Source organism: Beta vulgaris, chromosome 6, assembly GCF_026745355.1.
Source record: "Beta vulgaris subsp. vulgaris cultivar EL10 chromosome 6, EL10.2, whole genome shotgun sequence".
NCBI lineage: Eukaryota > Viridiplantae > Streptophyta > Magnoliopsida > Caryophyllales > Amaranthaceae > Beta > Beta vulgaris.
In genome coordinates, this window is record NC_079207.1 from 48933314 (window position 1) to 48948532 (window position 15219).

Consider the following 15219-nt stretch of genomic DNA (forward strand, 5'->3'; position numbering starts at 1 on the left):
ATAACTTGGGTTGGAATAATACGGCTTCCGGAATTACTTGGGTCGGAATAAATCGGCTTTCGAGCTACTTGGGTCGAAAGAAATCGATATCGGAATAACTTGGGTCGGAATTACTTGGAACGACTAAATATCGAACCGGCGGCTCCGTGGCTTATTGATTTGGGTCGAGATTGTTATAAACTTATAACATGTGGATGTGGTATTGACGTATTGTGATTGTGTATAGATTATAGTCATTATACTTTATACTTATAGTGGTATATTATAGTAATCTGTAATTATACTGATATTTGTGAATTGTGATTGAGTCACTGTTGTGAATTTTTTAATAATACATTGAATCATTAATAGTTTGATACTTATATTACTAATTTGAAATGTTACTAAAGTAAGACTTATAACTTATAAGTTATACTTATAATCTTATATTATTGGGCCATTCACCATTATTAGCTATTGGTAATTGGTCTATTGCCTAAGTTACTAAGTATCACTCATTAGTTATTTACTTATTTAGTTATTCTCATTCATGATTGCATATGTATTCAAGTAACAAGTAACAACTAACATCTAACAAGTAAGTGAGTAACAACTAACAACTAACAACCATAAGGATTATTTATTATAGACTTATAGTGTTAGGGTTAATAGACTATTAAACTTAAACATTTTGTTATTAGTTAGTGACTTACTCACTCTCAAGTCTGAATCAGTTACTATTAGTTATTCACTTATTTAGTTATTCTTATTGATGATTGCATAAGTATTCAAGTAACAAGTAACAACTAACATCTAACAAGTAACAACTAACAATTAACAATGATCAACGTTAATCACTTATCACTTAATCGAATATGTCAATATATCATATGAAAATGATACATAATCAAACACTATGTTAGTAGAGGATGAACATGATCGAATTTCATGTAAATGTGACTATGTTTTTTTAAGTTAATCGTATAACTCAGTAGATTGGTTCAATATAACAATGTTTCATTTAAGTTAATCGTCTTTAAGTTAAATTCATATTGAAACTCAAAACATCTAATTTGAATTGAAACAAGTTAATATTGGATTAGATCGATGTATCGATGTAAGTCGATTAGCTAATTCAAGACGGCGTAAGTTGTTAATTGTTACTAAGTATAAAAATACTAATTAATTGATAATCGATAAAGTGATAACATATAGTGATATTACAAAGTTAACACAGTAGCACGCAAGTATCAACAATAAGACATAATTTAAATTGTAAATGCAATAATTAAGACATTAAGTCCTAAATCATACTATCGAGCCATCGGCAATAATCGACTAATTGTTACCGTGTTACGTCTTACATGTTAACATTAAATTAATCCCTAATTACCGCATATAACATGTTCACATATTTTTAAATTATAAATTTAGATAAATAATTTCTTAAAAATCAATAATACTAATTTAGTTTCGAATGTTTCTAATTTATAGTAATACTAGTAATTTCTAAAGTTAGTAAACTAATAATATTAGAACTAGAAATTAGAATACTCAAATCATAATAATATCAAAATACAATACTAATTTATTAGTACTTTAGGCTATTTATTTTTGAGGGAAATACCATTGATTTTAAAAAGATGAAAATCCAACCATTGATTAAGTTAGCAATCCATGTGATTGACCACTCTCAATTCTCATTGGTTAAAAAATAATGTCAAAGATTATGAATTAGGACCATTGATTTGAGAAAGATCAAAATCCAACCATTGAATCAAATTCCTTTCTAACCCTAAACCCTCCCCCTTCCTTCCCATCCTCATTCCTCAGCCTCCTTCACTCTCACTTCTCCCTCAACCGACTCATACTCCTCCCTCTCATGGTAGATCTCCTTCGACTTTCTCTCTCATGCACCTCTCATGGTAAATCTCCTTCAAGCTTCGTTCGCGGTTGCGGTCGTTCAAGCTTCGCATGCAACTCTCGCACACACGCACCACAACCTTCGAACATCGTCTCCCATCCCCCAGCAGCGTCGACTCAACGCTCGTCGCACAAGCCCTCGCAGAAATCACTAGCACAAACCTTTGACCAGCCTTCGCACCCCCGCACACACCACACACGCTCACCCAGCCTCGTCGCGCGAACCGCTCGCCCAGCCCTCGTCGCGCGAACCGCTCGCCCAACCCTCATCACACGAATCGCAAGGTTGGGTTCGCGATTGCGGTCGTTCAAGCATCGTTTCATCCATTACTTTTCCTCTTCTTTTCCTTTTTTTTTTTTGTCTTAGATCTTCACTTCTTCGATTCTTGTTAATATTTTTTTTTTCTTCTTTGCTCTTCTCTTCATCTTGTTTAATATTCTATTTTTCTTCTTCGATTAAGATGTTAGTAAAATTAACTGAATTTTTTTTTTCTTTTTGTAACTTTTAGATCTTGTTATATTTTTGCAATGAACTAATGTATTGTAAAGTAATTGGATTTTACTCAGATTTATACATTTATTTAATGAAGTTCGAATGTGATATTTTTTTTATTTGCTTTGATATTTGTAGATTTATGCTTGGTTTGTCTATATTTTCCTTAGAATACCTGAAATTGGTTCAGATTTTGGTGTGTATTTTTGTTATTTTCTATGTATTTTTTTTTTGTAATTTAGTTGTTAATTTTATATTAATATTCAGATTTCTTTTGTATTTCATGTTAATTTCTTTGTAATTTTTGTGATGTTATTTTCTTTGGTTTTTTATCATTGTTTTTATGTAATTTTGATATTTAGTTAGTTAATTCAAGTGATACTTGTTGGTTAATTTAAGTAAGATTTATGAATTTAAGTAATTATTTTGGTTTGATTTTAATTTGATAGTGATAATTCTAATAGGTTTAGTATTTGCTTGTCAATAATGCAGGAGTGAAAGAAAAATAACTTGCCTCTCTTTCATACTATATCAATTATATAATATTTAGTTTTTATAAACGTATAAAATATCATGTTATTAAAAAATATAGTTTATTAATTTAATGTTGTTTATTATTATTTTTTTATGACAATGTTGTTTATTTGCTTAACATTAAATTGTAAATACTTGAAATTAGCAACTATGAGTATATTCTATTTTTTTTTATTTTTTTAATAATATTTGCGATCCCAAAAAAAATAAATGGTGTAGGGTCGAGTTTACTTGGGTCGGAATGGCATTGGGTCGGGTTTAGTTGGGTCGGGTGCTAACAGGGTTGGGTCGAAATTGGGTCGGTGATAGCTGGGTTGGGTCACAACTGGGTCGGTGATAGCTGGGTTGGGTCAAAACTGGGTTGGTGATAGCTGGGTTGGGTCACAACTGGGTTGGGTGGTAACTGGGTTGGGTGGTAACTGGGTTGGGTGATAACTGGGTGGGTTTAACTGGATCATTGGCGGGTGAAGTTGGGTGCGGGTTATTTTGGGTCGGAAACAGGTTGGGTCAGGTCGTTATTCACGGGTGCAACTGGGTACGGGTAAAACTGGGTCGGCCCAACTCAGGTTGGGTTACTAATTCCACGGGTTAAACTGGGCACGGGTGAATGTTGGGTCGGAATGGGTCGGCTTTCCAACCGACCACTCTCGGCTCGGAACAGGTTGGGTCTGGGTCGCATGCGGGTTCACCCGTGGGTCGGCCCAGTTTTTGACACCTCTAATTTAGACTAGCGTTTAACCCGTGTAAAAATGAACGAGAGGCTATATTTGTATGTGATATTAGAAATTATTTATCAAACAAAAAGAGACATGTTATTAATGTCAGCAACATTTTTGTTTAATGAGATTGATTGAAATCAAACTAAATTGATAACACATTATGATAAAAAAAAAAAACAATTACACTATCTAAATTGATGCATAAAAAATTGGGTCAATTACAACTCATACACGATTTAAACATTTTGAGAAACTTCCTCATAAACCACATTGATTGAAACGATGAGTTGCCACAATCTTTATCACATATTAAGATTTTCATACTCTTTTTGCTTGTAACTCTTGAAATAGTAACATATAATTGTCCGTGGTTAAATACATAACCCAGCTTAAAAAAATGGGTAACTTTATTCCCTAAATGGGTCAATTGACTTATACAAAGCTGGTTTGTTTAACATTAAAGTGACCCATTCTGAATTAAAAAGTAACCCATTCCGACCAAAAGTGAAATAATCTGACATAAACTTATTATACTCCTAATACACATAATAGTAATTGAATATAAAACCTACTAACCCTAACACTCTAATCATCCACCACTTCGTTATACACCCTTGTTTTCTGGCCTTTCCTCTTCCTCATTCTCTATCTTTCCTTCGAAATTGCCAGAATTCAATTTTTTTCGTACCGAAATTGCCAAAAATTACAACCTTAAATTTGTTGATCTATTTTATGACAAATGATATTTCGATTTTTTGCACCTAAAAAAATACTTAATTTTTATCAATCTATTTCAGCTTGTTTGATATTTGAGATTAGATATTATTTATATCATTTACATACATGTTGTGATGGTTACTTGTGTTCAATCGGATCGAAAAGTTGATTAATATTTTACCTCAAATTTTAGTTTTTTATTATTTTACAATATGTTCCTTGAAATCTTGTGTAAATAATTAAATATTTAGTAAGATATTGATGACCTAAAAATCGTGACATTGTAATTTATCCTATGTACTAAATATAAATTAACAAAAGTTAAAGTGAAAAGACATTTTTCAATTCAATTTATTAAAAAAATAAGTTTGACTTATTACATGCACATCTACTTTCTCCTCTTTTTCCACCCATGTCATTCACTTTTTAATATTTTGACCCACTCTTTTGTTTCTCTCTCACTTTTCAGTTTCTTTCTCCACCTTTTCAGTTTCTCTCTCATACTTTTGTACTTCCTCCTTGGTTTGCCCCCAAAGTGAAGTGAGTAAATTAATATGAAACGCAGGGAGGAATATATAATTATATTCATTATGTTTTGTATTGAATCAATTTCTTGCATGTGTTTCTCGAATACTCACTTAGAATTATGTGTTTCAATTATGAGTTAGAATTCTTGAATGCTCACTTTAGAATTATGTGTTTCGATTATGAGTTAGAATTCTTGAATGCTCACTTTATAATTTCTAACTTATGTCATTCCTTTACATTGTACGTCAGTTACCACCTTAGTGCTCGTCGGTTTGTCGGTTCTCCAAGCTCGCGTCGTTATGTTTGTCTTCGCTGCTCCTTGAGAGAAGAGGTATGTATTATACCTTTTGTTAATTTTTTTATTTACGTTAATGTAACCATTAGTTTGGATTTGTGGATTTGTTCATCTAAATTGTTTGATTATTATGTGATTGGGAAAGTATATGTTAAATTATAACCAAACCTATATGGACATACCTCAATGGGGTGGGGAGGAAAATCTAAGGAATGGATTGGTTTGTGTTGTTTAATCGCAATGTGCATCATTTGCCTAGATACCCACTCGAGGGTTACTCATTAGGAGCAAGTCTTGAATAGTCCCCGGTTTGGGACTGTCTTTGAGTTTCTTATCTCACTAAGGATGTGAATGAATGTTTGATTTTCGATTCTGAGAAAGATCCCGCTCATATCCCTAAGCGTTCTCTGGGTACATATGTTGATAGTTTAACTTCTATCTTCATCGTGTACTTGGAGAATTGTATGACAGTGCTGCCAGATTTTTCTTAGAATTGAAAACCAAATGTTCATTCACTAGTGAGATGAGAAACTCAAGGATGGGTTAGGTTGGAGTGATAAGGACACAAATGGTCATGACTGCATTTGATAAGCCACTTTTAATGATGTGATCGATTGTGTTCTTGTTTGGTGTCTCTAGTGTATGAATATGGATCGACTAGATGTATGGTAATCAGATTTCGGCGGCATTTCTACAAGGCATTGATGAATTTATCAGGGTTACGTTTGAACATCGGTCGTAGAATGGGTCAAAGTTAGTCTTGTGTCCTTGTTGTGATTGCAATAACTTAAGGGGGTATCGTGATTGATTTATCGTGGGTTTACGAGTAACTATACTAGGTTGACATGGCATGGAGAGTTTTATGATCAGGGTATGAGCTCTACTATCTTGTGTGATGATTTGCATGTAGATAACATTGAGGTTGAGGTTGAGGTTGAGGTTGAGGTTGAAGGAGAGGATGATAATGAGAATGATAGGGTAGATGATGAGAATGATAAGGTAGATGAGATGTTGCACAATTTGGAGGATGAAGGAACCAATCGTCCGCATATGTATGGTAGTATTTTAAGTGCAGCGGACAAACCTATGTATTCGGGGTGTAAGAATTTCACTAAACTTTCTGGCATCCTCACATTGTTCAATATGAAATCGAAGCATAGTTGGCAGATAAAAGTCTAAGTGAGTTTTTCACTATTCTTACAAGAATTGCTATCTGAAGTGAATGAAATGCCCAACTCTACCTACGAGGCAAAGAAAGTTGTGTCCATTAGGTATGGAATATGAGAAGATACATGCATGTGAAAATGATTGTGTGTTGTATCGAAACGAGTACAAGGATTTGCGTGAGTGTCCTAGGTGTGGAAAGTCTCGATACAAGGTAAAGGAGAATAATGATGAGGGGATGAGAAAAAAAGAAACTCTAGTGAAGGTTCTTTGGTATCTTCCAATCATTCTGAGATTTAGGCTTTTATTTTCGGATGAAAATAATGCTAAATTATTAAGGTGGCATGCGGACGAGAGGAAGAAAGATGGGATGCTTAGACATCCGGCCGATTCTCCGCAATGAAGAAATATCGACCGAAAGTTTTCCGATTTTGGTAAAGAACCTCACTCGAAATCTTAGGCTTCGACTTTGTACAGATGGGATGAACCCATTTGGCATACTAGATACCCAGCATAGCACTTGGCCGGTTCTACTGATAATTTATAATCTCCATCCCTGGTTATATATGAAGCATAAATTGATTATGCTATCGCTTCTTATTTCGGGTCCTAAGCAACCCGGAAATGACATAGATGTGTATCTTGGCCCACTCCTTCAAAATCTGAAATTATTTGTAACACCCAAAAACTTTGGTTCTAAAACTTTATAAAATATTCACTTTTCATTAAAATATCTGACCAAACCTTTAGGGTGTTACCGCCGCATCTATTGTTCAAAATAAATGCAAGGCTAATTATTAGAAATAAAAATTTTACTCACAAACCAAAGTATCAAAATAAACCAAACTAAGTTGTCTACTTTATACCAAAAATCTAAACAATCTCAAATGCAGTACTGTATGTTTATTAAACTAGGTGAACTTAAAAACTATAAATTCACTCATTCCTGCAACGTAGTCCCTTTCACCAACCTGCACAATATAAATAGGAAAAGAGCAAAGAAAAACAAAAACACAAAAATTAGCGAAAGCTAAGTAATTACAACTCCATCCCGTAAAATAATAATAATAATAGTTATATTTTAAAAATAATTTTTATAGCATAATACAGACAATATACTATATAGACAAGTATAACATAATACAGACAAGTATATAATATATTAACCATTTCAATTATTCAAGTTTATATGAGTCATACACAACAATTTTATTTATTAGAAGGGAATCGAACGTCAGTAGGCCGGGACTAATCCCAGTAACCACCTACTTCAACATGGGTCGTCACCCAGATAATTAAGAGTAATGGCCAATATCGTTTTGCAGAACGTCCCTAGTGTGCACACCCCTCACTAATCTAATGGGTATCCGCAATGCGCACCAATAGTATTAGGAGGAAGACAATAAAGAGTTGTAACATAATAAAATCAATACTGTTCATCACCTATGGAGGATCCAAGTCCACAGGATAATTCCCTCAATAATATTTCCACTTTACGTGATTAATGATTTTAAAAGTTGTGACACAACAAATCACATTAACATTAACAGGAACATCTTTAGTTCAAATAATATTTTTCACAACTTAGCCACTTAATAAAATTTACTAATCAACGTCCATAATTCATAGTAACCAATATATCCATCATTAGAGCCTCATAGAGTCACAATATATGTCAACTTATAATACCGTTCGCTACATCATTAACACACTATTATACCCATTAAGTACATTGTCAATATTAGCTAATTTTAATACGATGGTATAATTAGGTACAAAAAAAATCCCTTCCATAACAACAATACCAGTATATACATATATATTATACGCAGGGATAATAGTACTATAGTAATAATAATAATAATAATAATTTTAGTCATAGAAAGTACTATACGATTCCTGTCACATAATATACATCTAACATAAACATAGAATCACATAACCACATGTATTACACATAGCACATACAATTCCTAACGGGATTCTAGTTGTTGATGGACATTGTGAATTACCTCAAACGCGTCCCAAATATAGCAATATCAACTAAAAGTCGTTTCTACGAAGTTTCCGTCTACAACAAATAATATTACCTAAAGTTAGTCACTTAATGTAATATCTCGAAAATAATTAACCACAGTTTACAAGATAAATAATTAACAAAAGGAAGAAGAAGAAAAAAAATAAAAAAAAAAAATTGAGGAAAAGCGTGACAGGTGCACAGGTGCACAAAATTCAATATATATAACACCCTGTGAGTTGTGGCAGCAAGTCACAACTCTCCGTGAACTTGCTGTCCACACTCAATAATTTGTTTTTTTTTTTTTTTCAAAACATCAAGCCTATAAAGGAACCTTTGTTCCTATTTAACCATTATTCCACCAAAAAAACCAGAAGAACAGAAGAAGAGAAGAAAGAATAAAGAAGACGAAAGAAGGAAGAAGAGAAGGAGAAGATCGGTCGCGGACTCCGGTCAAGTCGCCGGAGCCACGTCGGGTTTTAAAAATTTACATCATTTTTCTGTTTAAAACCTTCGAAAATAACAATGGTAATTCTAGATCTGAAATTTAGAACTTACCAAAGAGATGAAGAAAGTGAATTATGTGAGAATTTCTGGGTGTTTGGGGATATATATATATGTATGTAAATCTAGGGTTTCACTAAAAGATAAGTATTTTAAAAAATTCAGATATTTCTTTTCTCTCTATCTTTCTCTTTGAACGAAAAAAAAAATCTGATTTTTTTTAAAAAAAATCTCATTTCGAATTTTTTTTTTTTTTTTTTTTTTAAAACATAAAAATCTGATTTAATAAATAAAATAGTTTCATAAAAATCTGATTTGTTATGATTTTACTTTATTTTTCAGAATTTTTATATTTATAAATCTTATTATACAAAATAAATTTATAAAATAGTTACAAAAATTTGGGATATTACATCTACTCTCCCTTAAAAGAAAGTTCGTCCTCGAACTTTAACGTTATCGTTCGCTACTAATATGCAAACAAAAAGTTAGTATCACATTCTACCCCCCTTAAAGAGTTTCGTCCCCGAAACTCAAGCGTACCTGCTGAAAAAGTTCGGGATATCGATTTTTCATATCATCTTCGGCTTCCCAAGTAGCCTCTTCAGAAGTTTGACTTGACCATAACACCTTGACAATTTTACCGCCTTGTTCCGGGTACTTCTCGTTTTGGTATCAAGGATTCTAACCGGGCGTTGCTCAAAGGATAAGGTCTCATCTAGTTCAATGGTTTCAGGTTGAATGAATGGGTAGGATCATGGACATATTTTCGAAGTTGAGACACATGAAAGACGTTATGGACATTAGCTAACTCCATTGGTAAGGCTAATCTATAGGCTACTTCCCCAATTCGTTCCAAGATCTCATATGGTCCAATGTAACGTGGACTCAACTTTCCTTTCCTACCAAATCTCATGACCCCCTTTGTTGGTGACACTTTTAGCAAAGCCTTCTCCCCAACCTCAAATTCCATCTCCCTTCTATTCTGATCTGAATAAGCCTAACTTGTTTCGTTGTTTCTTCAATCATCTCAGGCCCTAAAGTCATCGTCTCACTTATGTCACTCCAACACAAAGGACTCCTACATTTTCGCCCATACAATGCTTCATACGGTGCCATCTTTATGCTTGAGTGATAACTGTTGTTATACGAAAACTCTATAGTTGGCAAATAATCATCCCAAGATCCTCCAAAGTCTATCACACATGCTCTCAACATATCCTCCAATGTTTGAATTGTTCTCTCTGTCTGTCCATCTGTTGCAGGGTGGAAAGCTGTACTAAATTTGAGCAATGTCCCAAAGGCTTGTTGTAACCTCTCCCAAAACTTGGACAAAAATCTCGAGTCTCTATCTGAAACGATATCCTTTGGTACTCCATGCAGTCTAACAACCTCTCGCACATATGCACTAGCCAACTGTTGCATACTCCATGTATCCTTCATTGCTATAAATCTGGCCGACTTTGTCAATCGATCCACTATAACCCATATGGCATTCTTAGCTGACTTAGTAAGTGGTAATCCCATCACAAAATCCATTGAAATAGACTCCCATTTCCAACTCGGCACTTCTAAAGGTTGCATCATTCCACCAGGTCTCATATGCTGAATCTTCACTTTCTGACACGTCAAACACTTTGCAACAAACTCTGCCACTTCACGTTTCATATTTTTCCACCAAAAATGCTGCTTCAAATCCTTATAGAGTTTATCTCCTCCAGGATGCACAGAATATGGCGTATTATGAGCTTCTTCCAAAATCTTTCTTTTTAACTCCTCATCCTTAGGACACACCATCTTCCCTTGTACTTCACAACACCATTTCATCAATGTCAAACTCGATGACAACTCCATCTTCTTTCATTTTCTTTATCTTCACCATCCACTCATCACTACTTTGCTTCTCTCGAATCTCATCGAATAAGGTGGGTTGCACCATAGTGCATTCAATTGAGCTTCCACTTGCCCTTGCTCCATGACTTCTAAACTCATGCTCCTGAAATCTTCACACAATCTCTCAGATAACACCATCATGTTCATCGAATGACTAGTCTTCCTACTCAATGCATCAGCAACTTTATTCGCTTTACCCTCATGATACAATATCTCCAAATCATAATCCTTAATAAGTTCAAGCCATCTCCTCTGTCTCATGTTCAACTCCTTCTGAGTAAATATATACTTCAGACTTTTATGATCAGTGAAAATCTTACATGACACACCATACAAATAATGTCTCCAAATCTTCAATGCGAATACTACAGCAGCTAACTCTAAATCATGAGTAGGGTAATTCTGTTCATAAGGCTTAAGTTGTCTCGAAGCATATGCTACCACCTTACCATGTTGCATCAATACACATCCTAACCCATTCTTAGAAGCGTCACTATACACCTCAAAACCTTCTAATCCAGATGGTAACGTCAAAACTGGTGCTGAAGTAAGTCTTTGCTTCAATTCCTGAAAAGCTTTCTCACACCTCTCATCCCACTGAAATCGAGTTGTTTTCTTCATCAAATTTGTCAAAGGTTGAGCTACTTTTGAGAAATCTTGCACAAACCTCCTATAGTAGCCAGCAAGTCCTAAGAAACTTCTAATCTCAGTCACATTACTAGGTCTCACCCATTCTGTTACTGCTTGTATCTTTGATGGATCTACAGCAACACCTTCCTTCGAAATCACATGACCTAAAAATGCAACTTTCTCAAGCCAAAACTCACATTTTGATAACTTAGCATACAACCTTTTCTCTCGAAGTATCTCCAAAACTTTCCTTAAATGACCTTCATGCTCTTCTTTGTCCTTCGAATACACCAATATATCATCTATGAACACCACCACAAATCTATCTAAATACGGCTGAAATGTTCTATTCATAAGATCCATAAATGCTGCAGGTGCATTAGTAAGTCCAAATGGCATCACTGTGAACTCATAATGCCCATACCTCGTACGAAACGCTGTTTTTGGTATATCTTCCTCCGAAATTCTCAATTGGTGATACCCAGACCTCAAATCAATCTTAGAGAAAATTCCAGCACCCTTAAGTTGATCAAATAAATCCTCAATCCTAGGCAATGGGTACTTATTCTTTATTGTGACATTATTCAACTCTCTGTAATCAATACACAACCTCAAGGTTCCATCCTTCTTTCGAACAAATAACACTGGTGCTCCCCAAGGTGAAACACTTGGCCTAATGTACCCTTTCTCCAATAATTCCTCCAATTGCACTTTCAACTCTTGCATCTCTGCAGGTGCCATCCTATATGGTGCCTTAGAAATAGCTCCAGTTCCAGGCACTAGGTCAATCTTAAAATCCATTTCTCTCACTGGCGGCATCCCTGGAATTTCTTCTGGAAAAACATCTTGGAACTCACTCACCACAGGTATTTGAGATATCTCTCCATCCTCCACACTCACATCCTTCACATGGCACAAATATATGGGTAGCCCTTCCTAATATAGGTTTTGAATGACATGGCTGACACAATACTGACTCCAGGTTTAGAAACAATTCCTTGATAGGATATTCTATTTCCCTTTGGCCCCCTAAGAGACACCTTTTGAGTATGACACTCTATCCTAGCTCTATACTTAGCAAGCCAATCCATTCCCAATATTACATCAAAGTCGGGTAAGTAAACTGAATAAGATCAGCAGGCAAATCAGATCCTAATATGGTAATGGGTATGTCTTGGTATAGAGACTACAAGGAACTACTTCTCCTGAAGGTATTGTAATGAAAGTTTGACACAAGATTGAGGGTTTTAGACCTAACTTTTCAACAAATGAACTAGCTATGAAAGAATGAGACGCCCCAGAATCAAAAAGCAAGTAAGCAGGGTTAGAGTTTACGAGGAAAGTACCCGTCACAACATTGGCGTTGGTGTCTGCTTCATTTTGGTTCATAACATAGATTCTTCCATTGTTGCCTCGAGCACCATTTCCATTGCCGTTCTGATTGTTGTTTCCTCCATTTGCTCGATTGTTATTCTGACCATTATGCTGAGTATTGTTCCCCCCTTGAGCATTCGAAGTCTGACCCTGGAGTTGTTGTTGTTGTAGGGACGGTTATTGTTATTCTGGTTCTGATTAGGCCCATGACCATTCCTATTTCCCCCATTGTTTCCATTTTGTCCATTATTCTGACGCTTGGGACACTGATTAGCCTTATGCCCTTTCTCTCCACAAGCATAACAAGTTATTGGGTCTCCTTGACAGGTAAATCCTGGGTGGCTTTTGTTACACTTTCTACAAGTAGGGTTCTGGGTACGGGATCCTTGCTGGTTTGATCTCCCCTGACCTTGGTAGTTGCTACGATTCCCTTGATAATTACCACCACCATTATTGTGATTATTGCCCCCATTATTATTGTTACCCCCATATCGAGGTTTCTTGTCATTTCCATGGTCATTTTGGTTTTAGGTGGGTCTTTTCTCTTATTCCTCCCCATAACTTCCTCTTCACGCCTCAAAATCCTCTCAATATTAGAAGCCTTAGCATAAGCCTCCTGAAAAGTTGCAGAAGTTGCTCCCCCAAGTCTGGTCTGAATTCTAAATGCTAACCATCCTCAAACTTTTGAGCCTTAGCTCTCTCATCTGGCACAACATTAGGGCAAAATCTAGCTAACTCATTGAACTTTTGGGCATACTCTTGCACAGACATAGTACCTCCCTGGTTAAATCTAGTGAACTCATTGTATTTCTGCCTCCTAATATGTTCAGGGAAAAATCTATCCTTAATAGCAACCTTAAAAGCATTCCAATTAAAGTTTTCCTGAGCTCTAACAATAGGTCCTTGACTCTCCCACCAAGTGTCTGCATCCTCCCTCAAATAAAAGGTAGCTTGGTCTACTTTTTGAGCTTCAGGTGTCCCAGTAGCAGTGAATAACTTATCAAAGTCTCTTAGCCATTCTCTAAGAGTAAGGGGTCTTCCTTTCCTACAAAATTGGAGGTTTAAGGGTTGCTAACTTCTTTGCCATAGCAGCTTGTGGGTCCTCTCCACCATTATTCCCTAATTGGTTTTGTAACACTAAACCCATACGTTGCGAAAGTTGTTCAAGAGATCTCAATCTCTCAAGAGTTGTTCAGGGGTTTCAGCCATTTGTTCAAAAGTCCTCCTACGAGATCTAGTGTATACTTGATAGGTTTGCATACAATTCCTGCACATTAGCATTGGTATTACTACATCTATTCACCCATACATGGTCTTGCACATCGTTTTATTTACTCAATACAAACTTTCATCATAAGAAAATTACATGACTCAACCAAACTATATTTCATCATAACATTTCAAGACAACCTTTGCATGCTTCCATCAAATTTGACAAGTAAACAACAAATTATAACAAGAACTTAAACTCTATTCAACTCAAATAGTCAAGTAATAAGATTCCTAATAAAACACATATATAGGAACATAAAGAATTTCCTATACTACTAAAGAACTTAGTATACACCTTATTAAAATATAAATTTCTAAATCATGGTTAAACGGTCATCCGACACACATTTTCTTGTAGTTACAACATCTAAACATACAACGAAAAGAAACAATTAATAAGCACTTGAAATAAGTGTTTTCACATTAAGGCACATAAACCCTTTTCGATCCCACTCTCACAATTTATTTTAATGTTTATTAATACCTATATTATTTAACCTTAGACTCGTAATTATTTACAAATTTTATTAACTCCTAATTTATATTTATTATAACCTAAGCTCTGATACCAATTTGTAACACCCCAAAACTTTGGTTCTAAAACTTTATAAAATATTCACTTTTCATTAAAATATCTGACCAAACCTTTAGGGTGTTACCGCCGCATCTATTGTTCAAAATAAATGCAAGGCTAATTATTAGAAATAAAAATTTTACTACAAACCAAAGTATCAAAATAACCAAACTAAGTTGTTACTTTATACCAAACAAAACTAAACAATCTCAAATGCAGTACTGTATGTTTATTAAACTAGGTGAACTTAAAAACTATAAATTCACTCATTCCTGCAACGTAGTCCCTTTCACCAACCTGCACAATATAAATAGGAAAAGCAAAGAAAAACAAAAACACAAAAATTAGCGAAAGCTAAGTAATTACAACTCCATCCCGTAAAATAATAATAATAATAGTTATATTTTAAAAATAATTTTTATAGCAAATACAGACAAATATAATATATAGACAAGTATAACATAATACAGACGTATATAATATGATTAACCATTTCAATTATTCAAGTTTATATGAGTCATACACAACAATTTTATTTATTAGAAGGGAATTGAACGTCAGTAGGCCGGGACTAATCCCAGTAACCACCTACTTCAACATGGG